At 38.8% G+C, this 18918-nt stretch overlaps 3 protein-coding genes across 7 annotated transcripts in view; 1 reads left to right on the plus strand and 2 right to left on the minus strand.

The window, feature by feature from the left end:
- Positions 1-7458, minus strand: part of LOC145484947 (scavenger receptor cysteine-rich domain-containing protein DMBT1-like) — a 132194-nt gene extending 124736 nt beyond the window's left edge. The window contains exon 1 of one of the 4 annotated variants that reach the window (XM_081463567.1): positions 6856-7458. The gene's annotated coding sequence lies outside the window, so the exon portion shown is untranslated. Of the gene's footprint in view, positions 1-6762 lie in introns of all 4 variants that reach the window. The other 3 variants (XM_081463566.1, XM_081463568.1, XM_081463569.1) reach the window with 3 other exon arrangements.
- The window catches only part of LOC145484989 (interleukin-1 receptor-associated kinase 4-like), a 212542-nt gene that overhangs the window by 137934 nt on the left and 55690 nt on the right, over positions 1-18918 (plus strand). The gene's annotated exons all lie outside the window — the stretch shown is intronic.
- The window catches only part of LOC145485001 (katanin p80 WD40 repeat-containing subunit B1-like), a 332677-nt gene continuing 326706 nt past the window's right edge, over positions 12948-18918 (minus strand). Inside the window, exon 13 of the transcript XR_014049117.1 lies at positions 12948-13526. The gene's annotated coding sequence lies outside the window, so the exon portion shown is untranslated. The remainder of the gene's footprint in view (positions 13527-18918) is intronic.

The raw sequence follows: 18918 nt of genomic DNA on the forward strand, positions 1-18918 counted from the left end.
CTCGTTTTATGGGGAAATCAAAGTGGCTATGACCCACTCTACTTGGAAAATGGATCGTCTGTAAACAGTGACAATTTTAAGGCCACTGACTTGAGGTTTTAATCCATAGGTTAAGTTAAAGTCAAAGCCCACTGGCAAAACCACAACAATAAGAGAATACATGAGGAGATGTAACACCGTTGAAAACATTCATAAAGTTATTAGTGATCCTCATGTGAGACGTTATACATAATTATTATATATAACATATGGCTTCTTGTCTGATAACAATAATAATAATAATAATAATAATAATAATAATAATAATGAATATTTATACAGGATAGCCCTTCAGTGCAAGAGTACTGTTATCAAAGGGGTCCTGTCTAAATAACATAATATAGAGATATAATAAAGTGTATTATCGTTTGTCTCACAATGTAGTCACTCCAGATGTAGATCACGACATTTCGACTGCTTACTGCTAGTCTTCTTCAAGCAATAAGGTCGACTTAATGCACAGTATCATTTATATCAGAAAGGTCGGCTGTGATTGGTGCATTTCAATCCTCCTATTGTTCCATTGTTCCGGCAAGTAGCTGTTCCCTCAGCGGTCTGTTGTTGTGCCATTCTCCTGTTGTTGTGTTTTTTGATCGTGGCATCCATGCTTCAGGAATTTCCATTCCACTATCCCTGTTGATGTTACTAGGGTGAAGTCTTATGTGAATAGCTTTCTTGACCCTACGTGTGTACCAGTGAGGATCTCGATCAATAAACTTGACATCATTCCAGATAGCATAGTGGCCGGTCTCGCAGGTGTGTTCAGAAACGGCAGAGGTCTGGGTACGGGCGAGTCATATATCCCTGTCATGTTCTTTGATCCTCTCCTGCATAGATCTCCCTGTTTCCCTGATGTAGACTTTGCCGCACTCACAGGGAATCCTGTAGACAACACCATCTTGTTCAGCCGGGTTAATGGTGTCCTTTGGTCGCACTAAGTGTGACCGAAGTGTCGTGTCAGACTTAAAGACGGTGCGCATACCTTGTTGTTCTAGGTAGTAGCGGAGAGACTCCGAAACTCCTTGGACACAAGGTAAAATGGCGGTGGATTTAAATTCCACAACGGGCTCTCTTCTTGGGGTTGTTCGTGCCTTTGTGATCTTCTGTACAAAAGAGGAGGGATCTCTGTTAGAAACAGGTACAGATGACAGATGTTTCTTCTCTCCAGCGATTACTGATAGTTTGGTCATGAGACATTTAGCCCAGTCGTACAGACACTTCACAATACTGCGCTTTAACAACTGAGGGTGGTGTGAATCATATGCTAGGTACTGATCAGTATGTGTTGATTTCCTTTAGACACTGATGGTAAGGCGGCCATCAGGTTCTCTATAAACTGACGTGTTGAGAAAGGTGATCTTGCTGTTATTCCCGATCTCCATGGTGAAACGGATTGATGGTTGTTGACTGTTTAGGTGTTGCAGGGAGACATCAACTCTATCCCGATTCAGGATGGTGAAAGTATCATCTACGTAGCATTTCCAGATCTTAGGTTTGCAAGGTGCGGACTCTATTACTTGTTCTTCAAATATCTGCATGTAGAGATTAGCAATAACCACGGATACAGGGCTCCCCATGGCTGCGCCGTCTCATAGTTCATAAATCAATCCATTGTACGAGAAGTACAATGGATGGTGTGAATCACTTTATTATTGCATTTACCACGAAGAATAACAACAACCTTTTCCTCGACATAATATAAAGATAAAACCTAAAATAAGATAAGAATGACTTCGTAACTTATTAACTACACTATACAAAAAATTGATCTACAGACTCCCTAAATAGTACCCTACTGCTAATTTGCTTGATTTTTAAAGGTAAAGATTTAAAAGCTGAAGCACCTAAAAAATAAAAACTTTTTTGAGCAAAGTAAAGTTTCACTTTCGGCAGAGCAATGGTGATCAGCAAAGCAAGTACCAGATTCTCATTTTCATTTCTATTTTTTCCATTCCTTATTTTCCCAGGCGATATCAGTGATTTTTTTTCTTTCTTTATTACCTTTTGAGAGATCTTTCAAAATTATCCAACACATGGTCATAATACCACAAGGACAGCATCACATCTCATCCGCTCAACAAAGTTGGGGTTCCTGCTTGGATGGGTTACCAAATACGAATATCCCATGTTGCAATAACTTCTTTTCTTTTTTCATTTTTTTTCCCTTCCCTTTCCAAGGCTGCTGAACTCCCAGTCTTGTGTAATGTCTTTTTTTTTCTATTTATCAACTATTTTGTTCAAATCAATTTGCCATGTCCGTATTCATCTTTGAAGTATTTGTTTATAATACTGTATAAATAAAGGTGGAACACGTTGTTCGAATTCCCCTCAATTCTCTTGTCTGTTGATCATTCAAAACCTTTTAATCACTGCTTGAATCATAATTCAAAACTTCACACAGCTCGTCAATTTTGTGATTTTCAATATCTCCTCAGTTTTCGGCAATTGAGTACGGTTTAATCTGTATAAGCAGACACCTTCAGGAAATGAGCTATTAAAAATAATTAGCTTCTATATATGAAAACATCTGTGCAAAAATCTGTTCAATGTACATGTCAATCATTTCTGCGGTAAGATATTGAGTACTTGTGTCAGAAATTCAAAGAATAACTAACTTAACATGGTGCAATCGCCTGTAAAAAGGCCTTGGACAACGCAATGTTCAAAACCCGGGGAGACTCCTATATGAAAAAGGCAAGGATGCCCCTCATCTCGGGTGCAAATCAAGGATTCTGGTCTCACTTAGGTTGTTGATGGCAAAATGTCATCATTCTCAGCTGCCAAAGTATCCTTTAGCATGCAGTCAAAGAAATAATAATAAAAGAAACACTCTCATTTGTTTTCCACTGATCTTAGGGGTCTAATGAAGCTCGAACAACGCCCACATTAGTCTTCTTTAGGAGTTAAATTCAAATTTTCTAACGAGTATCCCTGACCTTCTCATATGGGAGTCACCCCCCCAGCCGGGATTCCAAATGTCTAACAGGAAGTGACCCAGTGAAGGAGTGAAGGAGTGAAGGAGTGATGGAGTGAAATCGTCCCACCACTACAACCTGGAAAATTTTCCAAGTTAAAAACTCAGTCTGTAACTTACAGTATGGCCCTTGAACTCGGTTAGTAAGAGGTATAGTTTTCTAGCTCGCTTGTTTACAGAAAAATTATCACAGACAAGCACTATCCATAAGGGTATAGTACCTCCCCACTTACAGCCGTTGCTCCGTAAGTAAATGCAACCTAATTGGAATGACTCGACAATAAAGATGTTTGAACATGCTTATTGTTTACTATAATAAAGTTTCCATATAACATATACTCTGATTGGCTGAAACAGCGTGCTTTATCAGAGAACAGAGCATGGTTTGATGACGGTAAGCTGGTTTTCATATTTTTGCTTCAGAATTTTGACAAATTTGACCCAAATTAAACATCCCCTGTGACTCAGACAAACGCAATGGAAATGAGCTATTTGTCCGCAGTAAATATGGCTCACGGACACCATTGTTAGCAACAGTATTGTTAAAACTATACTAAAATAACAAGTGTTGCTAGATTTCCACTGACAAAACACATAGCGAAATAAACAAATTCTCAACCTAACTAGTTGCCAACGAGACAGGTGAGCGAAAACGCGACCCTGTTGAGGCGGCAGGATATAGAGCCGTGCATAGTTTGATGGCTATGCAGAAAAAATCTCAGATCTTTCAGCTCAATTTTCGTGTAATCCTGTTCTGCCAGTGATATTTTTTTGGCCATATTAGGATGTAGCCGGATGTTGTAGATATATCGCACGAACCAATCAGAACACTATTTTTCTTTGTGACGTGATGAGGCTTCAATATTTGTTCAGCTCTCCTGGGTGCAGAACCTCGTTGGGCAATTATTTTGGCTACCATTCTGCTTTTTGAGGCGTATACATCTTGGATTTGTTGTGATTGAATCATAAAATAGTTAAAGCTGAACAAGACCTGAGTTGTTTTCTGGAATTAATTTGAGTGTTGTTTATTTGATCCAGAGTAACCCTCAGGATTTGTTCGCCATCAGTTCCACAAATTATTTCGGTAGGTAGTTTGTCTGACATTCTGCATTTCGCTGTGGCTACATGTCCGGCAACCGGACAGGTTTTTTAAAATACTCTGTGTCCACCAGTGAGACTATTTTTTTGAAAAGTAAAACAACGTAAAAAGAACTTTGTGACAGGCGACCTCAAGAGGAACTGAACCCAGGTCACCGGCATGGCAAGCGATACCCATTACCACTGCGCCACGGCAACCGGCCGGCGGCCTTCCAGATTCAGACATGGATTATTTTGAAAAACCTGTCCAGCTGCCGGACATAGAGACACAGCGTCTGCTTTTTAAAAGTGAATGTAAATTAAAATAAGTTAGTAAAGGATCAATGAGGTGCTTGTAACTTCGATTCAACGCATTTTCACAGAGACAAAAGTGTTGAGCAGAGGACAGTGTAAAACAAGCTTACATGTAATATGACAAAGATTATTGATGTTGTTTTTTTAATTTGAACGTGTTTTTTATTTGCAATCAATTCGGTGATTCATGGTAAGTTTTTAAGTGATTAATGGTATATGTTTGGTTTGAAGTTTCTTTTAATTTCAAGAACTTTGCTCAGAGGTCATCAGAAGTGAACTCGTTGGTTCGATTTGAGCTTCTTTGGCTCTGTCAACACATTGATTGAAATTTACTCTCAAAGAGCGCTTTCACTCGAATAAACACCTGAATGAGGTTTTCCAATTATGCGATTCAATCGCAACAAATCCAAGTTACATTCACCTTCAAAAAGCAGAATGTCAGACAAACTACTTACCGAAATAATTCACCGAACAGATGGTGAACAAATCCTGAGCGTTACCCTGAATCAAATAAACAACACCCTAATTTATTCCACAAAACAACTCGGGTCTTGTTCAGCTTTAACAACTGTACGATTCAATCACAACAAATCCAATCACCCAACGAGGGAAAAGAAATTGATTTTAACACCTGTTATACTGGAAGTGTAACAAGTATGATTTTTAAAAATACGCAAAAAATTGTTTAGCGTTTTGTTCACTCATGGAGTTGAAACAATAAACAATGTTGTGTTCAATTACAACAATAAGTTGAAACATTAACTAAAAGAAATTGATTTTAACACCTGTTATACTAGAAGTATCCCAAATAAATATTACAAAATTCAATTGACGCTTGTTTACTAACTCAAATTCACTCGTTGGCACTTCCTGATAGGTACAACTAGTACTTCAATAAGACATTGTATTTGTTACCAAAGCAGAAATTATACTTAAGTAAAACAACGACAGAAAACAACAATTGAGCTGTCTCTGTTTATGATGAGAAGCTTTATTTTTGTAAAAATGCTCAATTGCTTAAACAACACTTACATGCAGTGTAGTAATGCTCGTTCTCCAATCATCTTAGTGAAAAGAACCGACAACTGGTCAGTTCAAAGCTTGCTTTGATATTCTCTTCTATGCTGGGTGTACAACCAGTGGGAGCAGTTTAGCCTTTTACGCTAGTTTGGGCAATCTTACTGCAAGCTGCTGCAAGCCATAAATAACTGTAACTCCTTTCAAATTCAACGCAGCATTTTGCATTTTCATGCGCAAGCTTTACGCTCCTTGTTTCGGAAAAGTGCACGTTTTCATGAGCCACAATACGGTCAGATTCCTCTGGACTACAAACCTTTACCCACATTTAGATCCTTATTTAAAAGTTAACTAAAAAAAGAACTTTGAAGGCATCATTCTTCTCTCAAAAGCCGCTTGTAGAGACTACTCGAAACTGAAAGCTAAGCTGAAATCCAGTTTGTGATTGACAGCTGTCACTTCGTTAGCCAATCAAATTATTTGAACAATTCTAACAAGGGTTGTGTTTGGCTTATTTTAGCGTGCTTTATCAGAGAACAGAGAACAGAGCACAGCTGACGCCACTTTTACTCGTTTGGAAAGTCAAGTTTGGTTTGAAAATTCAGCCGATTGCGTGGGGAAATTATTGGATTCTTTATCTTAAAACAAATAAAGAAGCCTCGACAGTGCTCCGTTGTGTTGTAAAGCACTTAGAAAGTGCACTGTTGTAAAGCACTTAGGCCCGGTTCATATGTCGCATTTCTGTCGTGTCGAATTCAATTCAACGAATTAAATTCGACAGAAATTCGACGTCTGAATCGGCTGCCACATTTCTGCCACACGTTCGACTGGTGTTGTTGCATTATCCAACAGAAATGCGACACCGATCCAGACATCGAATTTCTGCCATGTCGAATCTAATGCATACATTATGTTAATGTATTGAGCATGCGTAAATGTTTTCCTGCCAAAGAAAAAGAAGAAACTTGGCCATTCTCGACCCAATGCAACCTGAACATATTGCAAGACATACTGCTCTTTTGTCAGCCTTCTCCTTCTCGGACAAATTTTTCGCAAAATTAAAGTCCTTCGTCACTCGGTATTTTCGTCCGCCATATTGAATACTCTACGTTTAAAACATTTTCCGATGGCGGACATACCCGACAGTATAAATTCTGAATTAAGTGCGACACAAGTGCGACGTATGAATCCACAGTCGAATTTCTGCCGCACTTAACTGAATTGAATTCGACACGGCAGAAATGCGACGTATGAACTGGGCCTTAATTAAGCGTACAGATGAAAGATGAATTAAGTCAAGTTAATGACCTCAAAACTTGAAGAAACGAGCGTAAAAATACCTTGCAGACCAAGACAGCCTTCTCCCTGGTTTGTGTTCTAAAATGAAATGCAGTTTGTGGAGATCTGAGAGTATAATAAAGAAGTGCACAAACCTTCGCACTAAACAGTGTTAGCAAAACAAGCCCGAGTACGCAACTTGCTCTATGTCTGCTCCTGGTGCGCTGAGCTGCATTATCGGTAGTCACGTGGAGAGATAGCATAACCATTGACGTCATTTTCAATCATGTGAACAAATCGTTGTGCAACGCAATCATTGTGTTCACGCAGTGTTACGCAATCCTAATCGAGTTTGTACCGAAATGTTTCGGACGTACTTGTTCTCTGATTTGCTAGACTACAAAACAGTCGTTTTCGGACGTTTTCGGAAAGCGTGAAGCGCCGTAAGCGCGATCCTCGCGTGTGAAGCGCGCGAGCCTCACACGCCCGTATATTTTTAGCGTCTCTCCCCATTCTCCCTCGCCGTTCTTACACTCGCTGCAGACTTTTCGTTCGAATATTGACCGTCTCTCGCGTTCGCAAAAAATACGACTGTTTTGCAGTCTACTGCAGTCTACTGATTTGCTCCCCCCAACCCCCACCCCCACAACAGGGACAAATTACATCATGAGCGCATTCGCGCAGCCGTATAGATTCGAAGTGTGTATGATTTCCGAAAAGCTGCAAATATTTTGACCCGTTAGCCTTCGACGACTTCGACATACATACATACATGCATACATACGCATACATACATTTACAACAAGTAACTAAAGCCTGCGTTATCAGGAAAGAATGGTTATGTAGCTCGGCAACGGCAAATGGCCATGAGTTGTGGTAAGAAAACAAAGCTTATGTGTAGCTCGGCAAATAGCCATGCACGATGACCCTCAGATCTATGGTCAGAAAATAAATTTTTCGATTTGTAGCTCAGCAAATCCGTGGTTATGACTGGTTTTCAGAAAACAAACTTGCCTTGTTAGCCTTGTTGTGTAACTCGCCAAAAGGCCGTGTTTGTGGTCAGAATGGCCGTTTTTATACTAGAGGACGCATTATCACTATTATCCGTCCAGAAGGATAATGCGTCCTCGACTAGCCCTTTTTTTAAAGACGCATTATCCGTGTGGACGAACTTGGGCAAACATTTGTAGTTGGTCTGGTTATCCGTCTCTAGTATAAAGACGGACACAAGACGCATTATACGTCTGGACGAACTATCCTTCGAAATGCGTCTGGAACGACGCACTACGAGAGACAGTTCGTCTTTAAGGAATAGAAAACATGTACGGTGTTTCTATCGAGTTTTAGTATAACTCTACTAGCGTTCTATCACGAATGTCGTTCTCTGATTGGCTACGCTACTCACTATCTAGTCTGTGATAGATAGTGAATAGCATTGTCAGTTCTGACAATGTGACCAGCTCCCAGTTGGCTTGATAGCTCAGTTGGTAGAGCACTGCACCGGTATCGCAGAGGTCATGGGTTCGAATCCCGTTCAGGCCTGAATTTTTTTTCAGGCTTTAATTTCACAATTGCTTAAGGTTACAGTATACCTTCGGGTCGGCAATTTTCTTCAAATTTGGCTTTTTGGGTCAAAGTAGTGGTCGAAGATTAATCTCGAATTTCTGAAAAAAATTTTGAAAAAGGTTAAATATTGGCGGAGAAATGGCGGTTTTTCAATTTCGCCAGAAGTAAAACTTGACCTCTTGATTGACTATGGTTAGCCAAATGTTGCAAAATTCAACAACTTGGACCTTCATATTCAACAACTTATATTTATGTTCAACAACATATATTTATATTCAACATTTTATATTTATATTCAACGATACGCATTTTCTTTCAACTTCAACCCAAATTATTTTCATTCAACAAAAATATTTGTTCAACTTCAACCAAAAATAATATCATTCAACAAAAATATTTGTTCAACTTCAACCAAAAATAATTTCATTCAACAAAAATATTTGTTCAACTTCAACCCAGATTATTTTCATTCAACAAAAATATTTGTTCAACTTCAACCAAAAATAATTTCATTCAACAACAATATTTGTTCAACTTCAACCACAATTATTTTTATTCAACAATAAAGTTCCCGGACATTCAAAATAGTCATTCAACAAAATTCCCCGTCCCACCCCCTGAACTACCCCGAACGCTGTCACAAATCCCTAGTGTTTTGGGTACCCAAAACACTGAAAGCGTAAAACTGATGCAAGTGAAATCATCCACGATTCTGCTCAAAACCCATTTATCTTCTTACGAAGCTTTGTCTCAATAAATTAAAGCGTTCTTTAGCTTGATATAAACACAATACGTCTCTGAAAATAGTCGCAATTCATAACAGACTGTCTGATCCGAGTCCGCAGTTATAACGACATATAAAACCGAATTCACGCGCCAAAGATCCTTGTATGAACATGCGCTTGGTGCCTATCGATAACCCTTGAAATGCACGTTATTCAAAACGAGAAAGGCGCTTTCTAAACCTCCGATAGTGCGGCGATTAAAATCAATATGCGAACGAACGGCCGTCACGCAAAATGCAGGTCTCAAGCTGTGACCGACCTCTGTATGTGTTGCCTGTCGGAAATAAACTCTGGCTTAGACTTGTTTGTCGTTCTTTCCTTTACCATCCCTCCTAGTATATGTAGATTTTGCCGGAATATATAAGATGAAGATATAAAAGGTTTGCTTTGCCTTTTAATCCTCGGTCGATTTGGCTACCCTGAATTAAAGAAACGATAACAAACAAGCATATTGGAAAGGGATACCCATATATCACCAGGGATTTAAGTATCCCACTTTCCCAGTGTTCAAAGGACGTAGTCTTGTCTACTTTATTTGCATTTTTTATAGAATTGTCTCCGAAGAAAAAAACTGCTTTAATGGCAAAATCTAATAGGAGGGATGGTTAAGGAAAGAGCGAGAAATAAACAAGTCTAAGACTTTCCCTGTATCCAAGGATTAGCCTTGTATATACTTTATTTATATTTATTTTGGTTTTGTCTCCGAAGCAAAAAACTTATTTCATGGCATAGAGAACTGTTCCCCGGCAAAATCTACGTACACTAGGAGGGATGGTAAAGGAAAGAGCGACAAACAAGTCTAAGCCAGAGTTTATTTCCGACAGGCAACACATACAGAGGTCGGTCACAGCTTGAGACCTGCATTTTGCGTGACGGCCGTTCGTTCGCATATTGATTTTAATCGCCGCACTATCGGAGGTTTAGAAAGCGCCTTTCTCGTTTTGAATAACGTGCATTTCAAGGGTTATCGATAGGCACCAAGCGCATGTTCATACAAGGATCTTTGGCGCGTGAATTCGGTTTTATATGTCGTTATAACTGCGGACTCGGATCAGACAGTCTGTTATGAATTGCGACTATTTTCAGAGACGTATTGTGTTTATATCAAGCTAAAGAACGCTTTAATTTATTGAGACAAAGCTTCGTAAGAAGATAAATGGGTTTTGAGCAGAATCGTGGATGATTTCACTTGCATCAGTTTTACGCTTTCAGTGTTTTGGGTACCCAAAACACTAGGGATTTGTGACAGCGTTCGGGGTAGTTCAGGGGGTGGGACGGGGAATTTTGTTGAATGACTATTTTGAATGTCCGGGAACTTTATTGTTGAATAAAAATAATTGTGGTTGAAGTTGAACAAATATTGTTGTTGAATGAAATTATTTTTGGTTGAAGTTGAACAAATATTTTTGTTGAATGAAAATAATCTGGGTTGAAGTTGAACAAATATTTTTGTTGAATGAAATTATTTTTGGTTGAAGTTGAACAAATATTTTTGTTGAATGATATTATTTTTGGTTGAAGTTGAACAAATATTTTTGTTGAATGAAAATAATTTGGGTTGAAGTTGAAAGAAAATGCGTATCGTTGAATATAAATATAAAATGTTGAATATAAATATATGTTGTTGAACATAAATATAAGTTGTTGAATATGAAGGTCCAAGTTGTTGAATTTTGCAACATTTGGCTAACCATAATTGACAGCCCTACGGCGCGTATGCAATCAACCGAGACGATTTACGCGGGAATTACCTGTACGGATGTCACGAATTGACTTCTCAGTTGATCAGCCGTGTTGTTCCGACTACCAAGAATTTTTGGTATTAGGCGTAACTCTATTAAGTTAGAAGTACACATAGACCACGTTAAAAACATAAACCAGTTCGAGAAAGCGAAAACAGCGAAGAACGGATGAAAATACATCAATGAGTGAAGAAGCAAAAGTTCGCCACGCGGGTGAAGCTATAGCTATCGTATAAGGCGGGCAAAAAAAATTCGTGGTAAGAGAAGAGAAAGGTTCTGTAACAATTTTGGAACTTGACAGCAATAACAGGGATGTTGACAGAGACTCTTCTAATGAGTCCGATATCGACGAATCGTCGGACTCAATGAGACCATTTGAAGTATTATCCATGCAAAGTTGACCACATACAATTGCTCCACAGCGCTTTCTTTTGTTTGTTTTCTTCGCCCAGCCACTCTAGCGTTCGTATCGTTTTTAATCTTCCCCTTTTTGCCAGACCAGCTTCAAGAAAAACCGAGCTAGAGAAAAATTATTTCTCCTCCTTCAGTGCTTTGAGCGCATTGCGAAACACAAGGGTTTTTTGGAGATTCGCGCGTATCCAACCCCCAAGAGGAATTTTTGCTCAAAAATACTCAAGTTAAGAGACCTTTGCGCAGGTCGTCGATAAAACCAGGAACATGGAACCTTCCGGAACATCCCGGAACATCGAATAATTATCATAATTACGCGAAAAATATGTAAAATAAAAATTTAAAAACTTAAATCAAACAACAATAAACTGGTATCAGCTAGGAAAATGGAAACAAAACGAAAACATAAAAAAAGGGGGGTGACTGCAATGAGCGAAGGCTAGCAACTAAGAAGAGTAATCCATTCTTTCCAGTCGTTCACCGTCAGTTTAATCACGTGACTGTCCTTTATTCCCAGATTTCGTTCTTCACAGAAAACTAAGGTGGTGGCGTTTGAACTCCTTAATCAGACCTAAAAGTATGGGTACACGAGAGTTATTTCTTTATTCAATTCATTAGGTCAATACAAAGATATGCGTATATACGATTTCTCATCAAGAAATAGTTTCTCCGTGAGATTGGCATCGAGTCCCGGATGAAGTGGCGTATGGAATCTACGAGTGGTTTAGTTCCCAGTAAAACACTCTTCTCCATATAATAAAAACACAAAATTTAAAAACATTTGGCGACGCGCTCGCTGTCTTGCGGGGTCGCTGGTCAAAACTTTATTGTCTCTAGAAATATTTGTTACAAGTGTTGGCGATCTGAAATTGAATTCTAAGTGTCGCCAACAGTTCAAATGCATCTCCTGGAAAATGTTTGTCCAGTACAAGTTAATACTTAATTAATTAAAAATACTTTTACCGCAGGCTATAATCTATTCATCGCTAGTTCAACTTCACGTGCAGATCGTTATCTGACATTCGATCAAACTTAGTTTTCTATCGAGCCATCCGAACACCACCAAAGTAAACCAGACATGCGAAAACCGCGTGTGAACGCGCTGCTCTATAAATCTTTGATTACCACTAGTTTATTAATAATAACTTGCTTGTTACTCGGGCTTCCGGAAAGGCCGAGTCTGTACTTAGTGGGGCATACTGCCAGGCGTTTCTAGCGGAGCGCGCGAAAACTAGGGATGATAAATAGCGACATGAAGATGGAATAGGGACAAAACTATGAATACTGACTTAACAAGCAACTTTATGATGCTCAGACAAACCCCTCAGGTGTTGAAGAAATCAGGGATCAAAAAAAGGAGACGCAATGAATAACCCGGCATTCATCGTCAGAATCGTCCATGTTTGTGTTGAAAAACAGAGTACTGAAAAGCGACGTGGCGCAATTGGCGGGAAAGAAGAGGATCCTGCACTCATTGTGGTCAGTTGAATGAATACCCAACGTTCCCTACCCCTCTGTTACCGACTCCCCTATCCCCAATAATATCTTTTCATATTTCAAGCTGATACCAGTTTATTTTTGTTTATTTTAGTTTTAAAAATTTAATTTTACATATTTTTCGCATAATTATGACAATTATTCGATGTTCCGGAATGTTCCATGTTCCTGATTTTATCGACGGCCTTTTTAAACACAACACAACACAACAACACTACTTCACCAAAAATAGAAAGAAAGAGAAAAAAAATCTCTCTGAAACATTGAAAGTCTGATTTAATTAAATCGCACTTTAACTTGGTGCCACGCAGTCTTCAAAGAACATTTGAGCAGTTTTCATGCTTTTTACCTTTAAAAATATCAGACTGAAAAGAATGTCATAAAATGCCCATCAAATAAAAATAAACTGCTACTGCAGAGACGTAAAACCCGTCCAAAAACGAAAGCTTTTTTTGTTTAATATCCCTGGAACAATAGCCGATAACTTGTCAGCTCTAATTGAATTTACTCCCATATAAAAAACAAAAGTGTTCAGTTACCATTTGTAACTAAAGAAAGCAAACATCTCGTGGGAAAGAGTGGTGATGATTCGTCAGCTCTAATTGAATTTACTCCCTTGCGAAAACAAGAGTGTCAAATTACCCATTGTAACTAAAAAATAAAAATATCTCGTTATATTTGCATGCAACAAGAACAAAACAATCGTCACCTGCACTTACTATTGTAAACGTTAGAACTGTTTCAAATCTTAATAGTCTCGTCTCCTCTAAAACATGTCCCAAGAACTAGAAGCGATGATTTGTGACCTCTAATTGAATTTACTCCCTGTGAAAAACAAAAGTATCAAGTTACCTTTGTAACTAAAAATAAATATATCTCGTTTCATTTACATACTACTAAATCACGAACTGTTTCAAACCTCAAGGCTCATCTCGTTCGTAACTAAAATCCTCAGCCTAACCCACAGAAAATGTCGAAGTAAGCCCAATATATGAATACTTCCTCGTCTTTTATAGAAGAATAAATATGGCCTTTCTAAACTGTGTCGAGATCAAATCTTCTCACATACCATTTACCTTTACAACAAGAAATTTGATTGGCTGTTTATAGTAGATCCAATCTGATTGGTGTGACATACATACATCTCTCATTCACTCACTCATCCATCGACCCGTCCATAACATACCCGACGCGCCGACTAAGAGGTATTTTTTTTATAAAAAATAACTCAATGACTGCCGCTTCTAAGCGTTTTCGAAGTGTCTGTGAAGAGGATTTAGATAAAGTTTTGAACGAGTGGTAGATTTATACTAAAACAATTAGATTATTCGCTCTCGATTTCTATGCGTGATAGTTGACTCGGGCTGCGCCCTCATCAACTATTAAGAAATTAGATTATTCGCTTGATTTACATATGACATCGACAAGGGAGGCAACTCTTTGCCCAAACATTTTGAAGACAATCCGAATATTCGCTCCAATCTCTAAATTCCGTCGCTTCCACGAAACCAAACAAACACAAAACCAAGTCGAAAGATTTTTCTATAACTTGGCCGAATTTGTTTTCGAATACTTTCGTGACAGTCGGAGAATTTAGCGTCTTTTGCAAAGTTTTTTTCTCGAATCGCTTTTCGCAACATGATCGTACCGTTGAACCGGTACCAATCGCGTCATCCAGCGCGCGCTCAAGCTCCCCTCCATCTCTCTCTCTCCTAATTTGCAAGATGTAACCGATACCATAGACTTTCTAAAAGTCCTTTCCAATAATTCTTCCCTGGCCCGTTGGTTTCGCCGTTGGAAAGGACTTTTCCCACTTGCAGCGCGCCAAAATTTATCGGTGGATTTTTCCACCGGTGACGTAAATACACATTAACCAATGAACAAACAAGTACATGACTATAGGTCATGACTTCGCGCGCGATCAACGACACAACTCTCAGAGCAAACGTCTGCTGAGTTCAAGTACTATAAAAATCTTTTTCATTTAGCTTTAGCTTTTGTTCTCGGGTATACTTAATTATATTCTTTCAAAATCTCAGCCTCAGCCTCAGGTTTATTCTTTAAGCATTCTTAAAGTTTTGCAAATTTCAACCTTATTGTTCTTATAAAATATATTCTTACAAAAAAAGAGTGCAGGTGCAGGAGATCATTTATCTTTATTATGTGTTCAGTATGAACTAATTTGGAAATAAATGGAGAGGAAGGGATTTGAGTTTATTGCCTTTTTCCTGTCTGGCCTCCTCCTGGGTCTCCTCCCCATTGGAGAAGTGACATCTGAGGATATCAGTACCTCTGGATGGATGTCAATTAAAGTGCTGTGGCTAAATTGCCTTAGCTTACCATATTGGCAATGGAAAGGGCCAATAAAAGCTGTTATGCAAAGGGTTTATGGATGATAACAGATTTACAAGAGAATCTTACTTACCACATGAAGACAATAGAAATAGATGATCTATGCACTGCATGTTTTTTGTTTTGTTTTGTTTTGTTTTTTTGATTTTTTGTAATGTTTTATTTTTATAATATATTACATTACATTCATTTCATTAAATTTTAGCCTGCAGTGCAGGCGTCTTGTTGGGGCGAGTTAGCGTTACAACCTTGCGACCGCCTTTTTAGACCGCCATGTTATACCGCCATGTTAGACGGTGGGGGATGGGGGAGGGGAAAAATGAGAAGACGCCTGCCCGAAAAGGCCGTTAAAATGCGAAACACCTCCTGATTAGTTGCGCTTCACTGCATTTCCGGGAATGAGCGAGTAACCAATCAAAATGAGGTTTTCTCGACACCGGAAGTCTCACAAGGGTACACACCTAGAGAAGTTGGATCAATTTTAGTTTCTGGGCAACCGACGTCGAATCATGGTAATCGACCTCGATATCCATATCGACCTACATTACTAATCGACCTCAGTTCGTCGTGTTCGATTTTCGGTAATAGAGCTCCAAAAGAATCGAGTGCTATACCGACTGATCGTGCTCGGTAGACAGACGAACCTCGGATCACTAATCGACCTCAGTTGCTTTCGAGCTTGATGAGCAAGCGGGGTCGTTCATTTCCGGGGGGATCCGTACGATGCTATATCGAGCTCGATCACTTTGTTCGAGTTCGATTGAATTTTTATTAAGCCGAAATTGTATCGAGCACGAATGGATTTTATTTTTTATCGAGCTCGATTTGTTTTCAAGCTCGATAACGATTTAATCGAAGTCGAAAAAAAGGGGACTGGTGCGGAGGAGTAAGGAAGCTCTCGCAAAAGGACTGATACCAAGTGAGCTGCGGATCAGACTGAATTAACACATTGGTAAAATTCGGAGGATAATTGTGTCTAAGGATATAATTCCATGTTAACCGAAAAGCAAGTGCGCTTTTAAATCTGCCCGGCTGTTTGTGATATTCCCTTTTAAAATTTAATTTTCAGCACCGCTATGGCCAATTCTAGGGCTTGCCACAAGTTGCTCGGCAACTTTTGGGCAACTTTTTGGCAACTTTTCGTATTTCGAGCAACTTTTCTTTTTTCGAGCAAGTTTTTGCATTCCGAGTAATTTCTAGTTTTCTAGACATTGGAGCAGCTTTTAGTGCTTTAATTGGCCATGCTTCCATATTTTACAATGTTTCAGTAGACAATCAGTGAATTTCTTTATTTTAAAAAAAAATTAAAATTTTTTTAAAGTTTTTTACTTTTTTAAAAATGTTTTCTAATTTTATTTTTTAATTTTTTAAAGTGTTTTTTAAAAAGTTTCAAAAACAAATTAAACATTTTGATTTTGATGCGTAGTATTTACTCATACGTAATGTGAACAAATTTATTTAACGACGCTGGTTACAACGCAAAGTTGCACAAAAATGCTTCGAAATGTTACTTTTGTTGTACAGATTGCATATTTTTGCATCAGAGCAAATAAAAGAAGAGCGAAACAAAAAATGTTTCTGCTATTATTAGCAACTTTTGCGCAACTCTCGTTACAAAAAGCAACTTTTGACTTCTTTTTGAGCAACTTTTGGGCAACTTTTTGAGAAATTTCGTGCAACTTTTTTGGAAATCTCGAGCAACTTGTGGCGAGCCATACCCAATTCATACACTTTAATAATCAGCCTTTAGATAAAATTGCTTAATGAACTGGCAACCTTGTGTAACTGCTTCCCCCGCTACAAGGTAAGGCACATGGCAAAACGCAAGTTTGTTTTATATTTCCTTTCCTCATTTGACATGGACACTTTTCCTAAAGGTGCGTGCAGCACAAAACTGAACACTTCAAAATACATGGTGGAATACAGAGCATGTACCTTAACAATTAACTATTGTTCATGCTGAACTCGAGATTACCATAACCTACTAAAATTAAATGTTAATTCTAAATCTACGATAAGTTATCTGTACCTTATTTATTCGAATCAATTCAAAGTCAGCCAACTTAGCTATTTAAAAACACCTAAATTTCACTTTCTGAAAACTGTAAATGGCAGTGTTGGAAAGCTAAGCTAAGCATATGCAATAGATTTTGGAATCTTGATAGAATTAAAAAATGACATATGCCGCTTACGTTATTCTGTGTCAACCTACATTCAATTCTGCATGAACTCCTAGTTGGGTGGGGGGGGGGGGGGGAGGGGGAGCGACCTATGAATAAAAGTTCCGCGCAGAGGCATCTTAAGCTCGTGATAATGCATGTACTAAAGCGTATGCACGACGTTCAACCAATTCATTGACAAGCTTACGAGATATTCATGGCTGGACAAAATTTGGGCGCGTGCATAATTGGCATTTTAATATTTGAATAAAATTCTTTTCTTCGAGTATTCATAGGTAATGTTCCATTAATCTATATTTGTTGAAAACAAGTAAAAACAAGTGATTTCTTAAAATATTACAATGCTTCAAAATTATTATACAAACGTGTCCATTTCAACTCATTTTGTGTTTCTGATGTTGATATCCGGAAAGTACAAAGTTTGCAACTCTCCGACAATTTTGTGTCAAAGAATTCAGCGCAGATATAGAAATTCATGAGCTGGCACTGCAGAGAGTCATAAGTTATAAAGCTTAAAGTTATAAAACCTTTCCCGCATTCCACTTCAGTGCGTACGAACAATAGCACCAGAGCGAGATTGGGAAAGGTCTATTTTAGCGCTCCGCTTCCGTCATGATAAGCTAGAGCTTAACTATGACTGATCGTTTTCATACAAAATCGTTAAGTGCATTCTTATATTCCATCCTAAATCTTGGCCACAAAATCGCGTTTTGTCCAATTCGGCAGTACCGTGAAGTGCAATTAAACTCGACGTTCATAAACTTACATCCCTCCGCCATGTCTTCTTAAAATTTGAGATCAAACGCATCGGAAGCAGCCAAGAAATAAGAGTTTTAATGAATGGCGAATATGACGCAAAATTTGGTCTTACGATTTTATTATTCATGGCTAAGCGTACCCCACGGCCTTAAAGATGCTTTCCAATCAGTAATGCGCAGTCTCAGTACATTAATATTTATAAACATAAGTCTCAGTCGATGGGATGCGAATCGATGTTATTCGCTACGAGCCATTTACCTTATCTTTGAGGTAAATTTTCCCATCAGCTTCATGGATTTTCACAGCTGCGAAGTTGTTTCATCAAGTGATATGAGAAAGAACGAAGCATAAAGCTTCGCACCCATAATGGCGGTTAGCGTTTTATTGAAACTTTCAGTTTAATTCAGGTAGGTAGTTGCGAAATATTCACCTTTTTTACGCAAACAAAGTCTCGAGAGTGCGCACCACGGACTGGAAATCACCTTTAAAGCTTACAACTTAAAGTGCTGCGTCGGTAACTACATATTGAGGGGGCAAAATTGCGAGAAAATTTTGCATAATTTGGCAGTGATGCCCCCCTCTCCACTGACGCCACATGCGTTCGTCGAGATAAGATTGAAGATCTGCTTTTCTAATACCTCTACGTGTTTTTTGTTCCAGCTTAAGACTATTCCAGCAGGACTCTATCTCCTGTGTATGGACGCCAGTGACAGGATCAACGAAGTGTCGAGCATGTACTACGACTCGGTGCGTTGCGACGTTATTTATACGCCGTGCCATGCCTCTGTATGCAGCCCAGTCATCGCTGGTGACTTCTGTTCCTGGTCGGATACACTTCGAGATTATGGGGTCAAGTGTGGCGATGTCCCGTCTCTCTACAACCTGGAAGTACCCCCGTGCTGGACTAAATTCGGTGGTGACTATTC

The sequence above is a fragment of the Orbicella franksi genome, chromosome 4, assembly GCF_964199315.1.
Source record: "Orbicella franksi chromosome 4, jaOrbFran1.1, whole genome shotgun sequence".
In the NCBI taxonomy this organism is placed as follows: domain Eukaryota; kingdom Metazoa; phylum Cnidaria; class Anthozoa; order Scleractinia; family Merulinidae; genus Orbicella; species Orbicella franksi.